The sequence below is a fragment of the Scyliorhinus torazame genome, chromosome 1 (genome assembly GCF_047496885.1).
Source record: "Scyliorhinus torazame isolate Kashiwa2021f chromosome 1, sScyTor2.1, whole genome shotgun sequence".
Lineage (NCBI taxonomy): Eukaryota > Metazoa > Chordata > Chondrichthyes > Carcharhiniformes > Scyliorhinidae > Scyliorhinus > Scyliorhinus torazame.
The window spans coordinates 134,145,648-134,164,567 of record NC_092707.1 but is presented as its reverse complement, the minus strand read 5'-3'; the positions used below and the strand labels follow the sequence as shown (position 1 = coordinate 134,164,567).

At 45.9% G+C, this 18,920-nt stretch overlaps 1 protein-coding gene across 1 annotated transcript in view; it reads right to left on the bottom strand.

Moving 5' to 3' along the window:
* LOC140417302 (receptor-type tyrosine-protein phosphatase U-like) overlaps positions 1–18,920 on the bottom strand; it is a 1,277,635-nt gene that overhangs the window by 975,336 nt on the left and 283,379 nt on the right. The gene's annotated exons all lie outside the window — the stretch shown is intronic.

The window sequence follows — 18,920 nt, the reverse complement described above, 5'->3', positions numbered from 1 at the left end:
CCTGCGATTTCCAGGGTCCATACATCATAGGGGTTGAGGACTAAAATCTCTGGTACTCACTCCCCATCTTGGCCACTTCCAGTTATTATGGGTTATCTTCTTCTTCAGTGACAAAGATAGAGTGTTGTGAGCCACACGTTTGATTGGTCAGGAGGGTCTATAGCATGTGTGGACACCACACCTGGATATGAAGGGGTTGTGCTGGTGGATACCAGGGGGTTCTGAGGAGCAAGCACAAAGATAAGGGGCGAGATTCTCCACTCCCGCGCCGGTTGGGAGAATCGCCTGGGCCGCCAAAATTTCCCGGGCCACCGGTCCGACGGCCTCCCGTGATTCTCCCAAGCGGCGGGAACGGCCCCGTCGAGTTCCGCGGGCCGCAGGCTGGAGAATCTCCGGAGACACCCAAAATGGCGATTCTCCGGCACCCCTGCTATTCTCAGGCCCGGATAGGCTGAGCGGCCAGGCCAAAACGGCGGGTTCCCCCCGGCGCCGTCCACACCTGCTCGCTGCCGTTGTGAACTATGCGTTAACGCTGGAGGGGGCGGCCTGCGGAGGGGGGGGGGGGGGGTCCTGCACCGGGGGGTACCTTAAATGTGGCATGTCCCACGATCGGTGCCATCTTCTTGCGGGGCGGACTTAGAGAGGACGGCAACCACGCATGTGCGGGTTGGTGCCGGCCAACCCGCGCCTGCGCAGATGACACTAGTTATTCGGCGCCGGCACGTCATCGATGCGGCGCCGCCTTTATGCGGGCGACAAGGCCTGGCGCGTGTAGATGACGCGGCCCCGATCCTAGCCCATTGTCAGGGCCTGAATTGGTCGGGATCGGGGCCGTTTCGCGTCGTCGTGAACCTCGACGCCGTTCACGACGGCGCGGCCACTTCGGCGCGGGAGTGGAGAATCCAGCCCTAGATGTGGGGAGGGTGTGATGTATCAACCAGTGATTTGGTGGGCGGGGGGATGGCAGGTGGAACTGATACCAGGAGAGAGGTGGTAACTTAACCTTGGATAAAAGCAAATTATCCTCGGTTGCTGGAATTTGAAACTAAAAGAGAAAATGCTGGAAAATCTCAGCAGGTCTCGCAGCATCTGTAGGGAGAGAAAAGAGCTAACATTTCGAGTCCAGATGACCCTTTGCCAAAATTCAGCTTTTGAGTCCAAAATGACTCCGTTCCAAACAACAATGATACTGGACTGGTAACCTAACTCTGTTTCTCTCCCTACAGATGCTACCAGCATCTGAGATTTTCCAGCATTTTTCTCTTTTGGTAACTTATTCTTGTAGCTCAATGGAGGTCATTTGTTTTCTTCTGACATTGTACAGTGGTCCTCCTGGTCATGCTGCCCGCACTGACAGCTACCCAAGCAGTATTGGTGACTCTGCCGCTGGTCCTCCGACCCCCTTGGGGGAAACAGGATGTCCCACCTCGCATTGATGGCATCGAGAAGCCTGGCCAGGTCGGCATCCCTGTCATTTCTCTAATCCCCATTAGGATTGTTTTTTTTTTAAGAATACACCAAAAGACTGCCACGAAACTGATGAAGGGAGAATAGAATGTGAATGCAATCTAGCAAAAAAAACCATAAAAACAAAAAAAACATCGGTATGTAAAAAGGAAGCATTTGGTTAAGACAAATGTGGGCCCATTACAGTCAAAGTCAGGAGAATTCATAATAATAATAATCTTTATTGTCACAAATAGATATACATTAATACTGCAATGAAGTTACTGTGAAAAGCCCCTAGTCGCCACATTGCGGCGCCTGTTCGGGTACAGAGAGGGAGAATTCAGAATATCCAAATTATCTGTGCTTTTCGGGACTTGTGGGAGGAAACCGGAGCACCCGGAGGAAACCCTCGCAGACACAGGAAGAACGTGCAGACTCCACGCAGACAGTGCAGACTCCGCGCAGACAGGGACCCAAGCCGGGAATCGAACCTGGGACCCTGGAGCTGTGAAGCAACAGTGCTAACCACTGTGCTACCATGCCGCCCATTACCTGCCCGCCATCTCCAATATGTTTTAATTAATTAAATTTAATTAATAAAGCTTATAGCTCCCAATAGGTTTTGGCACTTTCAGTAAACTTTACAATACTGACCAAACTTACAGTTTCTAATAATACCAGTTACTGATTTACCTGCTCCTTCTGCTACGCCAAAGTGGAAATCAAATACTGGAAGATGAAAAAGAGAAGAAAAAAGAACCTCCTCGCTTCCCTTCACTGGACACCCCACTCAGCACATGACTTCATGCAGTAAACTTTACCTGAAGCACCTTTTTCCTCTGTGTACCAAATTCCCACTTTGAGACAGACTCCCCGATGAACTCAATGCATTCTTTGCTCGTTTTGAGCAGGAAACCAACAAGCTATTGTTAACTGCCCCAGCAGCCCCGGACTCACCCTATAACTCTGCCTTCAACACCGTAATCCCAGCCAAGCTCATATCAAAATGCCAAACTACCAACCTTTATTTCCAAAAAGGAAGCCCAGTAAACTCATCATCCTTACTGCTGCTCCTTGGGGAACAAAAGGGATGTCAAGAAGAGCTTAATTGTATTGAGGCAACAGTGGAAATGGAGGAGGCACGTGTGATAGAGGAAGAACCATTACAGAACTCAAATCTAGTCTTATTTACAGATGGGTCTTCTTTCGTAGAAAAGGATATTCGAAAGGCTGGATGGGCAGTCACAAGTCTGTATATTTTGGCAAAAGGAAAATTACCCTCAGGAACATCAGTCCAACAAGCGGCATTGAAAGCCCTAGCTAAAGCATGTCAGGTGACAAAAGATCTGGCAGCCAACATCTTACGGTTTCGGTCAAATATGGAAGTAAAGAGGATTCCTTACTGCGATAGGGACACGTATTCGAAATGGAGACAAGGTGCGGAATCTGTTAGAGGCTTTAAAGTTGCCAAAAGAAGTAGCTATTTTAAAATGTAAGGCCCATACCAAAGAAGATATCCCAGAAGCACAGGGAAATACCCTTGCAGATCGAGCAGCAAAAGAAGCTGCATCATTATGCAATTCTTCAGAAGAATTAAAACAAATCTAGCAATTAGGAGTTCACAATCTGATACAAGATTTATGTAAAATGCATAAAGGAAGTCCATGGGGTGAAAAATGGACCTGGATGGAAGCAGGTATTCATTTCTGTGAGGATGGTATTTGGAGACAAGCTGAGGCTAACAAACCAGTCGTACCACAGTCACTAATGCCTTATTTAGCTCAGCAAATCCATTTGTGGCGGCACCTAGCTCCTCAACAGATGATGGCTTGATTCCAAGGGATTTGGTGGGGTTGAGGCTTGAAGAAACATGCTCAGATAGTAGCAGACCGTCAAAACAAACAATTTAGGACCTATAACATCCATGCCTCAGTTAAAAGCCCCTGCCCCATCAGGATCATTTCAACACATACAAGTTGATTGCTTCACTCTTCCACCATGCAAGGATACTCTGAAGTCCGAGTAATAGTCGAAAATTTTTCGAGATGGGTAGAAGCCATTCCGGCCAGAAAAGCTGCAGTTGTGGGAAAATTTTGTGTTTCAAAATAATTAACTATGTTGCAAACATAATCAAATTAACTATGTTGCAAAAAAAAGAGGCTCAAAGCCGCTTTTCTGGGGTCCACCAGGATCCCCAAGTCTGGCATTCGGACAAGCCCGAAAGACTCTGGTACAAAAAATGATCAGAGAGGGTGGGATCCCAATTGTCGGTTTCCCTGAGGGGGCTGATGCTGGCGCGTTTGTGGCGAGTATGTTTCAGAAGCTTCTGGGGGAGGAGGCTTTTCCCCAACTGTTGGAGGTGGACAGGGCGTACAGAGCGATGGCGAGGAAGCCGCGGCCGGCGGACCCTCCCAAGGTGGTCCGGTTCCACAAGTCTTTGGACAAGGAGTGTGTTCTCCAGTGGGCCAAGTGTACGCGGAGCTGCAAATGGGACAATAGCATTTTGCGTGTTTATCAGGATCTGAGCGTGGAGATGGCCAGAAGGAGGGCAGGCTTCAATCAAGTTAAGGCAATCCTGTTCAAGAAGAAGGTGAAATTTGGGCTGCTATACCCGGCATGTCTATGGGTTACGCACGAGGACCAGCACCATTATTTTGAGCCGCCCGAAGACGCAATGGACTTTGACAAGACGAAAGGGCTGGTGCTGAACTGAGAACTTTTTGTTTTAAGTTGTAACTTTTTTGAGTGATGTTTATACGTTTTGATTGTAGTTTATCTTCTGCATTTGAGTTTGGTTGAAGGTGGGCGAAGTAAAAGTTATTCGGTCTCTATGGGTTTTCGGTGTTTTGATGGGGGTGGCTGGTGGGGCTTTTTACTTTTTATTACTTTGATTTGCACTATTGGGGGGGGGGGTTCTTTGTGGGTTTTTCGTTTTGTGTTGTTTCTTATGGTAATTGGGCGATTGTTTGGGGTCGGTTTGATGAGGGATGTGGTTTCGATGGGGGGGGGATTGGGGGAACAATAGGTGGGAGACTTCTTGGCGCCAGAAGCGAGGGCCACCAGGCTAGCTAGGTGAGCTAGTTTACAGAAGCACAGTGGGGGAGGGGGGTGTATATATGATTAATATATGGCTGGAGTTAGGTTATAAAGTGTTGTTGCTGAGGGGAGGAGGAAATTACTCTGCTGACGAGGGAGGGACGTAGGTTTCGGGACAGAGAGTAAGTCGGGGGTGGGGGCTGCCAGGAGGCGGGCCGATGGAGGCGCGGCACAGGAGCTGGAGGCAGGCCCAGGAAAGGGGCTAGCTGATTGGCGGAGGGGAGGTGTATGGTGCCCCCCAACTAGGCTGATCACCTGGAATGTTAGAGGGTTGAATGGGCCGGTCACGTGTGTTCGCACATCTGAGTTCTCTGAAGGCGGACGTGGTGATGCTACAGGAGACACACCTGAAAGTGACGGATCATGTCAGGCTAAGGAAGGGTTGGGTCAGTCAGGTCTTTCATTCAGGGCTGGACAGCAAGACTAGAGGGGTGGCGATTTTGATCAACAAGCGGGTGCAATTTCAGGTGGGTAGTATAGTCTCGGACGGGGGGGGTGTTATGTCATGGTTAGCGGTAAGCTAGGGGTGAAGAAGGTAGTCTTGGTTAACGTGTATGCGCCAAACTGGGACAATGTGCTGAGGAAGATACCTGACCTGGACTCGCACAAGTTGGTTATGGGAGGGGATTTTAATACAGTCATCGACCCCGGCCTGGACCGGTCGTGTTCGAAAACAGGGAGGGTACCAGCAATGGCAAAGGAACTGAGAGGGTTCATGGAACAGATCGGTGGGTGGGGGTGGGGGGGGGGGATGGCGGGGGGGGGGGGGGGGGGGGGGGAGTCGACCCATGGAGGTTTAGGCAGGCGACGGGAATGGAGTTTTCTTTTTATTCGCATGTTCACAAGGTTTATTCCCGGATTGACTTTTTCATTTTGAGCAGGGATTTACTGGCGGGGGGTGGTGGACTCGGGGTACTCGGCCATCACTATTTCAATTTGTGCCTCACACTGGGTGGAAGTGCAGGTCAGTGAGGAGAGCTTCCAGCGCCCGCAATGGAGGTTGGACGTGGGCTTGTTGGCGGACAAGGCGGTGTGCGAGAGGTTGCGGAAGTGCATTCAGAACTCCCTGCAGGTGAATGACAGGGGGGAAGTCTCAGCAGTGGTGGTCTGGGAGGCGCTGAAGGCAGTGGTGAGAGGGGAGCTGATTTTGATCCGGGCTCATAGGGACAGGACGGATAGGGCAGAAACGGACCGACTGGTTAAGGAGATCTTACAGATAGACAAGAGGTATGCGGTGACCCCGGGGGTGGAGCTCTTAAGGGAACGACGGAGGCTGAAGGCGGAGTTCGGGGTGCTGTCCACAGGTAAGGCAGTGGAGCAGCTGAGGAAGGCGAGGGGTGCGTTTTACGAACATGGGGTGAAGGCCAGCAGAATGCTGGCACAGCAGCTTAGGAAGAGGGAGGCGGCCAGGGAAATAGAGAGGGTGGTTGATGGGGGTGGGAATTTGGTAGGGGACTCGGCAGAGCTAAACAGGGCGTTTTGGGACTTTTACAGTAGGCTCAATTGTTCGGAACCCCCCCACGGCCTGAGGCGATGAGATGCTTTCTGGACGGTCTGACCTTCCCAAGGGTGGATAGGGAGCTAGTAAATGGGCTGGGGGCCCCGATTAGGGCCGAAGAAATAGTTGAGGGCTTGAAGGCAACGGAGTCGGGTAAAGCCCCGGGCCGGATGGGTATCCGGTGGAATTCTATAAGACGTTCTCGGGGATTTTAGGGCCGTTGCTGGTCAAGGTTTTCAATGAGGCAAGGGATAGAGGGGTGCTGCCCCCGACGATGTCACAGGCCACTATTCCGTTAATATTGAAGCAGGACAAGAACCCGGAGCTATGCGGGTCATGTAGGCCGATCTCACTGCTTAATGTGGACGGCAAGTTGCTGGCCAAAGTTTTGGCCTCCAGGATTGAAGATTGTGTACCGGATGTCATTATGGAGGATCAAACCGGGTTTGTTAAGGGCAGGCAGTTGGTGGCCAATATAAGAAGACTGCTCAATGTGATTATGATGCCCCCGGAGAGTAGGGAGGTTGAGGTAGTTGTGACAATGGATGCGGAAAAGGCGTTCGACCGGGTGGAGTGGGACTATTTATGGGAGGTGCTGGGACGATTTGGGTTCGGTAGGGGCTTTATCGACTGGGTCAGGCTGTTGTACCAGGCCTCAGAGGCTAGTGTAAGGGCGAATAGGACAATCTCGGACTATTTTAGACTGTACCGGGGGACAAGATAGGGGTGCCCCCTCTCCCACTGCTGTTTGCGTAGCTATAGAGTCGCTGGCAATTGCTCTGAGAGCTTCAGGGGGCTGGTTCGGGGGGGGGGGGGGGGGGGGGGGGGGGGGAGTGGAGCATAGGGTCTCGCTGTATGCGGACAACCTGCTCTTATACATATCAGATCCAGGGGCAGGGATGGGTGAAATTATGCCGATTTTTGGAGTATAAACTGAATATGACAAAGAGTGAGATGTTTGTAGTCCAGGCAACGGGTCAGGAGGGTCGGCTGAGGGAGCTGCCGTTTAGAAACAAAGAACAAAGAAAGGTACAGCACGGGAACAGGCCCTTCGGCCCTCCAAGCCTGCGCCGACCATGCTGCTGTCTAAACTAAAATCTTCTACACATCCGGGGTCCATATTCCTCTATTCCCATCCTATTCATGTATTTGTCAAGATACCCCTTAAACGTCACCATCTTCCTTGCTTCCACCACCTCCTCTGGCAGCGAGTTCCAGGCACCCACTAACTACTCTCTGTGTAAAAAAACTTGCCTCGTACATCTCCTCTAAACCTTGCCCCTCGCACCTTAAACCTATGCCCCCTAGTAATTGACCCCTCTACCCTGGGGAAAAGCCTCTGACTATCCACTCAGTCTATGCCCCTCATAATTTTGTACACCTCTATCAGGTCGTCCCTCAACCTCTGTCATTCCAGTGAGAACAAACCGGGTTTATTCAACCGCTCCTCACAGCTAATACCCTCCACACCAGGCAACATCCTGGTAAATCTCTTCTGCACCCTCTCTAAAGCCTCCACATCCTTCTGGTAGTGTGGCAACCAGAATTGAACACTATACTCCAAGTGTGGCCTAACTAAGGTTCTATACCTTGTGGGCCGTGTGGGCAGCACGGTAGCATTGTGGATAGCACAATTGCTTCACAGCTCCAGGGTCCCAGGTTCGATTCCGGCTTGGGTCACTGTCTGTGCGGAGTCTGCACATCCTCCCCGTGTGTGCGTGGGTTTCCTCCGGGTGCTCCAGTTTCCTCCCACAGTCCAAAGATGCGCAGGTTAGGTGGATTGGCCATGATAAATTGCCCTTAGTGTCCAAAATTGCCCTTCGTGTTGGGTGGGGTTACTGGGTTAATGGGGCTAGGGTGGAGGTGTTGACCTTGGGTAGGGTGATCTTTCCAAGAGCCGGTGCAGACTCGATGGGCCGAATGGCCTCCTTCTGCACTGTAAATTCTATGATAATCTATGATACAGCTACAACATGACTTGCAAATTCTTATACTCAATGCCCCGGCCAATGAAGGCAAGCATGCCGTATGCCTTCTTGATTACCTTCTCCACCTGTGTTGCCCCTTTCAGTGACCTGTGGACCTGTACACCTAGATCTCTCTGACTTTCAATACTCTTGAGGGTTCTACCATTCACTGTATATTCTCGACCTACATTAGACCTTCCAAAATGCATTACCTCACATTTGTCCGGATTAAACTCCATCTGCCATCTCTCCGCCCAAGTCTCCAAACGATCTAAATCCTGTTGTATCCTCTGACAGTCCTCATCGCTATCTGCAATTCTACCAACCTTTGTGTCATCCGCAAACTTACTAAACAGTTACATTTTGCTCCAAATCATCTGAAATGAAAATCGCTTATTGTCACGAGTAGGCTTCAATGAAGTTACTGTGAAAAGCCCCTAGTCGCCACATTCCGGCGCCTGTTCGGGGAGGCTGGTACGGGAATTGAACCGTGCTGCTGGCCTGCCTTGGTTTGCTTTAAAAGCCAGCGATTTAGCCCAGTGAGCTCATGTGAGAGTACCTTTAAGACATGGATGTTTAAGCAATGTACCTTTAAGAAAACAGTGATGTCAGAGAGTGGGTGGAGCTGGGGTCAGGCCAGCCATTTTGCAGTTTAGCTTTGCAGTTTTGAAAAAGAGCTGGTGTGTGTCTGTGTGTTTCCAGAGAGCTGCAATTTTGAAAAAGAGCTTGTGTGCGTCTGTGTGTTTCCAGAGAGCTGTAGTTTTAAAAAGCAGCTTGCGCGAGTCTGTGTTTTGCAGTTTTGAAAAAGAGCTGGTGTGTGTCTGTGTGTTTCCAGAGAGCTGCAGTTTTGAAAAAGAGCTTGTGTGTGTCTGTGTGTTTCCAGAGAGCTGCAGTTTTAAAAAGCAGCTTGTGTGTCTATGATTTAAACTCATAATTGTAAAGCCTTTAACCTGATGTGATTCTGTTTAAAGGTGTTAAGTCTCTTGGAAGTTTGAAGGAACATTTTGAGGAATTATTTACTGTTGCAATATTTTCTGAGTTATCTTTGAAGTAAAGGGTGTTAAGAGATCCAATGTTTATTTAAGATGTTAAGTTGAGTTCATGGAATAAACAGTATTTTGTGTTTAAAAACCCACGTGTCCATAATTGTAATATCACACCGAGGGAAAAAGCCGTGTGCTAGAAAAGGCAACAAATACATTAAAGGGAGAGGTTGGTTGAACTCCATGATACATTTTGGGGTTCTGGAAACGCCTCGCCCATAACAATTGGGGGCTCGAGGGGAATAAAAGTCTATCTATTGGATTGACTTTTGTGAACATAAAGACAGTGAAGGATTGTTGCTTTTCCGGTGTGGTATTTTAGTTTAAGTGGGGAGAGTGTTGTGAACAATGGCTCTTTCAGAGGCTCAGAAGTTTTTGGGGGTGGAGAATGTCGCACGTAGTACTTTACGGACAGAAATGAAAAGCAGACTGTTTGATTTGGCAAGAACATTGCAGTGAACATTTCCTGACAAAATGTGAAAAGGTGAGGTAATTATGGCGGTGGTTAAGCATTTAAAGTTGCCTGAGATAGAGTTTGACTAATTGGAAATGGCAAAAATACATTGCAAATTAAACAAATGGAACATGAGAAAGAATTAAAGCGGCTTGAATACGAGAGTGAGAGAGAGGAAAAAGAAAGAGAAACAGAGAGAGAGGAAAAAGAAAAGGAGAGCGAAGATAGGAGAAAAGAAAGAATAGCTCTAACAGAACAAAAAGAAAAAGAAAGGGAGATACAGATCAGGGAAAAAGATAAAGAGAGGGAGTTTGAACTTCAGAAAATGGCCATGAAACATGACAATCAGTTAAAATTGGCAGACGTAAAGGGAAACGTAGAGTTGGATGATCGTGATGAGGATAGTGAGAAAGAGCGTCATAGTCGAAGGCTTGGTGGGAATCTATTTAAATAAGCATTGCCAAGGTTTGACGAGAAGGAAGTGGAAGCCTTTTTCATTTCATTTGAGAAGGTAGCTAAACAAATGAAATGGCCACAGGACATGTGGGTGTTACTGATTCAAACAAAGCTGGTAGGTCGAGCAAGAGAAGTGTTCGCATCACTACCGGAGGAGGTATCTGGAACGTATGAGAAGGTGAAGAAATCCATCTTAAGTGCATATGAGCTAGTGCCTGAAGCTTACAGACAAAGGTTTAGAATTTTAAGGAAATAATTTGGTCAAACATATATGGAGTTTGAAAGGCTCAAATAGAGTAATTTTGATAGATGGATAAGGGCTTTGAAAATAGACCAAACGTATGAAGCTCTCAGAGAAATTATACTTTTGGAGGAGTTTAAAAATTCAATTCCTGATGTAGTGAGAACTCCTGTGGAAGAACAGAGGGTTAAAACTGCGAGATTAGCAGCAGAAATGGCAGATGATTATGTATGAGTTCATAAATCAAAGATTGGTTTCCGACATCAGTTTCAGCCGGTGAGGGATAGAAACTGGGGACATGAGAAATACTCAAGTGGTAAAGGTAAAGGTGATCTGATGGGAGACAATAAAGAGAGCGTACCTCAGATTAAAAAAGAAATCCAGGAGGGTGGAAAAGAAATGAAAAGTTTCAGATGTTTTCAGTGTAATAAACTAGGCCATGTAAAGTCACAGTGTTGGTGGTTGAAGAAAAGCACTGGGAAGGCTGATGTGGTAAAACAGGATAAGATAGTGGGGTTTGTTAGTGGTAAAGGAAACCCCAAGGGAAGCGAAGGAGGTGCAAACAATTGTACAGCCTGTTCAAGAAGTAATTGTTAAGAAGGTGCCAGATGTCTTTAAAGAATTTACTTGTGTGGGTAAAGTTTACTCATAGGTATCAGGAGGAGCAGGTAAAGAAGTTACAATTTTAAGAGATACAGGGGCTAGTCAATCTTTAATGGTAAGAGATGAGGAATTATGTCGTTTGGGAAGAATGTTGCCAGAAAAGGTGGTGATATGTGGAATTCAGGGTGAGAGGAGTAGTGTTCCATTATATAAGGTAAGGTTGGAAAGTCCAGTGAAGAGTAGTGAAGAAGTAGTAGGAGTAATAGATAAACTATCTTGTCCAGGAATACAGTTTATCTTGGGTAATGATATAGCTGGATCGCAGGTGGGAGTGATACCTACTGTGGTTGATAAGCTAGTGGAAAATCAGTCAACTGAAGTGTTGAAGGACGAATATCCTGGGATTTTTCCGGATTGTGTAGTAACAAGGTTGCAAAATCACAGGTTAAGACAAGAGGAGAAATCAAAGAGTGAAGATGAAGTTGAACTGCAATTATCAGAAACGATTTTTGATCAGATGGTTGAAAAAGAACAAGAACAGGTGGAAGGTGAGGCGGATATTTTTAGTTCAGGAAAATTAGCGGAGTTGCAACAAAAAGATGTAGAAACAAAACGGATATATATCAGAAAGCATATACGGAAGAGGAATCTGAGAGTATACCAGAGTGTTATTACGGGAAAAATGGTGTCTTGATGAGAAAATGGAGACCGGTACATATGCAGGCGGATGAAAAGTGGGCAGAAGTTCATCAAATAGTATTGCCGGTAGGGTATAGAAAGGAGGTGTTGCGAGTTGCACATGAGGTACCAGTGGGAGGTCATTTGGGAATAAGGAAAACTCGAGCTAAAATCCAGAAACATTTTTATTGGCCTGGACTACATAAAGATGTAGTTAAATGTTGTCAATCATGTCACACATGTCAAGTGATAGGGAAACCTCAAGCAGTGATAAAACTAGCGCCCTTAATACCCATTCCAGCATTTGAGGAACCTTTTACAAGGGTCCTAATTGATTGTGTAGGACCGCTTCCTAAAACAAAAAGTGGGTATCAATATCTTTTGACTGTAATGGATGTGTCTACTAGGTTTCCAGAGGCCATTCCAGTACATAATATTACAGCTAAAAGGATTGTGGAGGAGTTACTTAAACTCTTTACTAGATATGGACTACCCACAGAAATTCAATCAGATCAAGGAACGAATTTTACTTCAAAGTTATTCAAAGAAGTTATGGATAGGTTAGGAATAAAACACTTTAAATTAACTGCGTACCATCCAGAATCGCAGGGAGCGTTAGAAAGGTGGCACAGACATTAAAGACAATGTTGAGGGCGTATTGTCAAGATTATCCAGAGAATTGGGGTAAAGGAATCCCAATCGTATTGTTTGCAATTAGGGATGCACCTATTGAGTCTACGAAATCTAGTCCTTTTGAACTAATATTTGGTCATGAGGTAAGAGGACCGCTTAAATTGATTAAGGAAAAATTGGTGGGTGACAAATCGGAAATTACACTATTGGATTACGTGTCAAATTTTAGGGAATGATTAAATAGAGCAGGTGAATTGGCTAGACAACATTTGAAAGTTGCACAAAATGTGATGAAATGGGTAGCGAACAAGAAATCCAAAGCTCGTAGTTTTGCCAGTGTGGATAAAGTTTTGGTGTTGTTACCAGTGGTAGGGGAGTCTTTAAAAGCTAGGTTTTGTGGACCGTATCAGATTGAAAGGAAATTAAGTGAGGTGAATTATGTGGTAAAAACACCAGATAGAAGGAAGACTCACCCAGTGTGTCATGTGAATATGCTTAAAAGGTACCTTGAAAGGGAAGGAGAGAAAAAGGAGGTTTTAATGATTCTAACTCAAAGTGACAAACCAAATCCAGATGATTGTGAATTTGACATACCTCAAATTAAATTGGAAAATGAGGATGTTCTTAAAAATTGGGATGAATTGTTAAGTTACCTTCTCGAGGAAAAACAAATTGACCTGAAAGAGTTATTGAAATCACATGGGCAAGTTTGTAGAGATAAATTGGGAAGTACTAAAATGATATACATGATGTAGATGTGGGAAATGCTGTTCCTATCAAACAACATCCATATAGACTTAATCCTTTAAAAATTGGCACAGGTTAACAAAGAGATTGAGAGTATGCTTAAAAATGGCATAATTGAAGTGGGTTGCAGCCAATGGAGCTCACCCATAGTGATGGTACCTAAACCTGACAGTACCCAATGGTTGTGTGTGGACTATCGAAGGGTGAATGCAGTTACAAGAACGGACTTTTATCCTATCCCACGTTTGAGGGATTGTATTGCGGAAGTGGAACAATCTGCTTTTATTTCCAACTTCCAGACATTGAAAGAACATTTAAAACATCGTATGGAGTTCTTCGATCGACTTCAGGAGGCGGTTTGGTGATGAACCTAGCCGAAAGTTAATTTGGAGAAGCCCGAATCACTTTCCTTGCTGACTTTCCAATACCTTCAAGACAAAGGGAAATAATGCAATCTCTTAGCATGAATTACTTTGATCGACCCTTTGTTGAAAAGATTTGTGGCGTGATTACTCCACTGATGGAATTGCTGAAGAAACGTTAAAAATTTCAATGGACAGCGGACTTTCAACAGGCATTTGACTGCCTGAAAGCTGTGATCACCAATGCTCCTGTATTGGAGAATTGCAAGGGACTCTGTGGTCAGATTGAACTAAAGTATCTGGTTCTAAAGAGAAATGCCGAGGAGTAGAGGTATGGATGGATCGTGCAGAGACTTTGTTCAAAGAGACTGTCAATCGAGAAGGATTCCGGTTGGAGGAAGAAGAACTAAAATGGACTATGTTATTATAAATGTTTGCGTGTTTTGTTTTGTTAAAAAAGAAATGTATATTCACTATCAATATTTCTTAAAGGAAAGTGAAAAGGTGAAAAATGATACCATCTTGAAGTTGATGGTTTATTTTTTTTTCTTGGGGGGAGGTGTCATGTGAGAGTATCTTTAAGACATGGATGTTTAAGCAATGTACCTTTAAGAAAACAGTGATGTCAGAGAGTGGTGGAGCTGAGGTCAGGGCAGCCATTTTGCCGTTTAGTTTTGCAGTTTTGAAAAAGAGCTGGTGTCTGTCTATGTGTTTCCAGAGAGCTGCAGTTTTGAAAAAGAGCTTGTGTGTGTCTGTGTTTTGCAGTGAGCTGGATCTCTGCCATGAAAGACTATCGCTGGATCATTTGGGTGATTTAAACTCATAATTGTAAAGCCTTTAACCTGATGTGATTCTGTTGAAAGGTGTTAAGTCTCTTGGAAATTTGAAGGAACATTTTGAAGAATTATTTACTATTGCAATATTTTCTGAGTTATCTTTGAAGTAAAGGGTGTTAAGAGATCCAATGTTTATTTAAGATGTTAAGTTGAGTTCATGGAATAAACATTGTTTTGTGTATAAAAACCCACGTGTCCATAATTGTAAACCCACACCTAGGGAACAAGCCGTGTGCTAGGAAAAGCAACAAATACATTAAAGGGAGAGGTTGGTTGAACTCCATGATATATTTTGGGGTTCTGAAAATGCTTCCCCCATAACACTACGAACAGCAAAGGTCCCAGCAATGATCCCTGTGGAACACCACTAGTCACAGCCCTCCAATTAGAAAAGCACCCATCCATTGCTACTCTCTGCCTTCTATGACCTAGCCAGTTCTGTATCCACCTGGCCAGCTCACCCCTGATCCCATGTGACTTCACCTTTTGTACCAGTCTACCATAAGGGGCCTTGTCAAAGGCCTTACTGAAGTCCATATAGACAACATCCACTGCCCTACCTGCATCAATCATTTTTGTGACCTCTTCGAAAAACTCTATCAAGTTAGTGAGACACGACCTCCCCTTCACAAAACCATGCTGCCTCTCACTAATACGTCCACTTGCTTCCAAATGGGAGTAGATCCTGTCTCAAAGAATTCTCTCCAGTAATTTCCCTACCACTGATGTAAGGCTGACCGGCTTGTAGTTCCCTGGATTATCTTTGCTATCCTTCTTAAACAAAGGAACAACATTGTATATTCTCCAGTCCTCGGGACGTCACCTGAAGACAGTGAGGATCCAAAGATTTCTATCAAGGCCTCAGCAATTTCCTCTCTAGCCTCCTTCAGTATTCTGGGGTAGATCCCATTAGGTCGTGGGGACTTAGCTACCTTAATATTTTTCCAGATGCCCAACACCTCGTCTTTTTGGATCTCAATGTGACCCAGGCTATCTACACACCCTTCTCCAGACTCAACATCCACCAATTCCTTCTCTTTGGTGAATACTGATGCAAAGTATTCATTTAGTACCTTGCCCATTTCCTCTGGCTCCACACATAGAATCCCTTGCCTATCCTTCAGTGGGCCAACCCTTTCCCTGGCTACCCTCTTGCTTTTTACGTACGTGTAAAAAGCCTTGGGATTTTCCTTAACCCTATTTGCCAATGACTTTTCGTGACCCCTTCTAGCCCTCCTGACTCCTTGCTTAAGTTCCTTCCTACTTTCCTCATATTCCACACAGGCTTTGTTTGTTCCCAGCCTTCTAGCCCTGACAAATGCCTCCTTTTTCTTTTTGACGAGGCCTACAATATCTCTCGTTATCCAAGGTTTCCGAAATGTATCCTTCTTCCACACAGGAACCTGCCAGTCCTGAATTCCTTTCAACTGACATTTGAAAGCCTCCCACACGTCAGATGTTGATTTACCCTCAAACATCTACCCCCAATCTAGGTTCTTCAGTTCCCACCTAATATTGTTATAATTAGCCTTCCCCCAATTTAGCACATTCACCCAAGGACCACTTTTATTCTTGTCCACCAGCACTTTAAAACTTACTGAATATTGGTCATTGTTCCCGAAATGCTCCCCTACTTAGACTCCTACCATCTGGCTGGGCTCATTCCCCAATACCAGGTTCAACACTGCCCCTTCCCTAGTTGGACTGTCTACGTATTCTTTTAAAAAGCCCTCCTGGATGCTCCTTACAAACTCTGCCCCGTCTAAGCCCCTAGCACTAAGTGAGTCCCAGTCAATATTGGGGAAGTTGAAGTCTCCCATCACAACAACCCTGTTGTTTTTACTTGTTTCCAAAATCTGCCTACCTACCTGCTACCTACCTACCTACCTCCCACTGTCGTTGGCTGGGAGAATGCAGACGGTCAAAATGACGGTCCTACCGAGATTTTTATTTGTATTTCAGTGTCTCCCAATTTTCATCCTGTGGTCCTTTTTTAAGAGGGTTAACAGAATCATCCTGGGCTTGTGTGGGCGAGGAGGTCCCCACGAGTGAAGAAGGTGATGCTCGAGCGGAATCGGGGGGAGGGGTGGCTTGCCCTACTGAATTTCAGTAATTATTACTGGGCAGCGAACATAGCCATGATAAGGAAGTAGGTGGTGAGGGTGGGGTCGGTTTGAGAGCGGATGGAGGCAGCTTCATGTTGGGGCACCAGTGTGGGAGCATTGATAATGGCACCTCTGCCGTTCCCGCCGGCGAGGTACTCCACCAGCCCCGTGGTGATGGTGACCTTGAGGATCTGGGATCAGTGGAGGAGGTACGTTGGAGCAGTGGGAGCATCAGTCTGGTCCCCAATATGTGACAATCACCGGTTTGCCCCGGGGAGCTTGGATTTCAAACATGGCGAAGGGCGGGAATTGAGAGGATGGGGGATCTGTTCTTAGAGGGGAGCTTCCCTAACTTGAGGGCGCTGGAGGAGAAGTTTGGGTTGACAAGGGGGAACAAATTTAGATATTTACAGGTGCAGGACTTCCTGCGCAGGCAGGTATCATCCTTCCCACTCCTGCCACTAAGGGGGATCCAGGATAGGGTAGTGTCCAGGGGATGGGTGGGAGAGGGGAGCGTCTCGGACATCTATAAAGAACTCATGGGGGTGGAGGAGACGCAGACCGAGGAGCTGAAGTGTAAGTGGGAGGAGGAGCTTGGTGGTGAGATGGATGATGGCTTATGGGCGGACGCGACTGCAACATGCGCCAGGCTCAGCTTGATCCAATTCAAGGTGGTCCACCGGGCCACATGACAGTGGCCCGAATGAGTAGATTCTTTGGGGTGGGGGACAGGTGTGTAAAATGTGCGGGAGGACCAACAGCGAACCATGTCCACATGTTCTGGGCATGTCCGAAGCTTAGGGGACTTTGGCAGGCGTTTGCCTACGTCATGTCCAGAGTTTTGAAAACAAGGGTGGCAATGAGTCCAGAGGTGGCAATTTGTGGGGTGTCGGAAGACCCGGGAGTCCAGGAGGAAAAAGGGGCAGATGTTCTGGCCTTTGCTTCCCTGCTAGCCCGGAGACGGATACTGCTAGCTTGGAGGGACTCAAAGCCCCCAAGTCGGAGATTTGGCTAACTTACATGGCAAGCTTTCTCGGCCTAGAGAAGATTAAGTTTGCCTTGAGAGGGTCACTGTTAGGGTTCGCCCGGAGATGGCAACCATTCATCGACTTCTTCGCGGAGAATTAATCGTCAGCAGGGGGGGGTGGGGGTGGGAGGGGGGTTAGGGTAGTGTAGAATAGGGGGTCAATTAGGTGGGTCTTGGCAGGATGGGAGTGGGTGATTGCACTATGTTTCTTGTTCTTTGTACATTGTTTTTATACTGTAGTTGTTTGTAATGCCAAAAATACCTCATTAAAATTGTTTATTAACAAAAAGAGGGTGGGATCCCGCGCAACCCCCGTAGAACAAAAATAGTGGGATAAACAAAGGCAGGGTTCATCATAGCTCACATCTTAGTAACAACTTTAGAAAACACTGAGGAAATAAAAGTACAACATAATTAAATTTTAGTAACAGCAGAACAACTTAAACCTCAGGGGTATAAAATCCGCTGAGGCTTTGAACACCTCCCACCGAGAAAATCCACCCCATGTGCCTCCGCCCCAGGACACATAGAGGACAAGGAACAAATGACAGAAATTAAGTCCGCCCACGTGCAACGTTACGCTAATAATGTAAATGACAAATATAAAGCCTTTACACCGTTCGAAAAACAGGCTATTTTAAAGGAATTATGAGCTCTCATTCTCTCACATTCACACCAAATCATTCTAAGAATACAAATAAAGCGAGAAAAGATAGCGGCAGTACAGATTGCGCAAACTGGCAAAAGAATAAGAGGAACCTGTTATAATTGTGGTAAGGTGGGACATATGGCAAAGGACTGTAGGGTAAAGAAAGGGAACTGAAAACATCGAGGAAAACTAGGACACCAGAGTCATAATTGCTGGCACAAGACAAAAATCGGGAAAACTAACTCGATTAGCACAAAAGAAAAAAAAAATCAAATAAAGTTAAATCCAACAGGTCAGACCTCAGTGGTCATTGAGGAATGAGGAGGGGAAGGTACAATGTCCCTTTTCCTCACTCAGAAGCATTGTAACGCAATTGATAAAATGTGGAAGGCAGGTGGATTTCAACAGACACTCAGCTGCACAGTAAAAAGGGCTGGAAAGCTCAATAAGCTTTTTATTCAGAAATATTTGAGGATGACAAATCCCCCTCGCTGCGTGCTGGACACCACAGCGGACCCCCTCCCCCCAAAAAAGGGAGTAAGGTTAGAAACTTAACAAATGGGTTCCTGTCTAAAAGAAATTCAGATCGTTTCAAATTTGCGAGATCGGATTTCAGTTTGAGATTAAGCCATCCAAGCTGTCCAGATAAACTCGGCAGCAATTCAATTCATTTGAGCTTTTAAAAAAAACTAGTGAGATCTCTTTCAAACACCGATTTCAATTTCCAATGTTCCCTATTTAACCAGTTTAAAGAACGAGAAAGAAATTTGAGCAAAATGAAAGGAAAGAATAAATGAAGTTTTAGATTATGTGTATGGACGCAATGGCGTTCCAAGTTCTCCGCCCACTCTCCGCCCGTTTAGATTCTGTAGGAAAATTAACCATTTCAGCAAGCAGTTGATCTGTAAAAAAAATATACATCTCAAAAATAGGTTAATGCCTATAAAATCAACCATTGGAAATTGACTTAAATGGAATAAAATAAAGAAAGTACTATGATGAAGGTGAATGGAGGATTTTGTTCAGTATTTTAATTAAAGGATTGTGAAATTGCTGTCTCTTTGAGAATCTGTAGC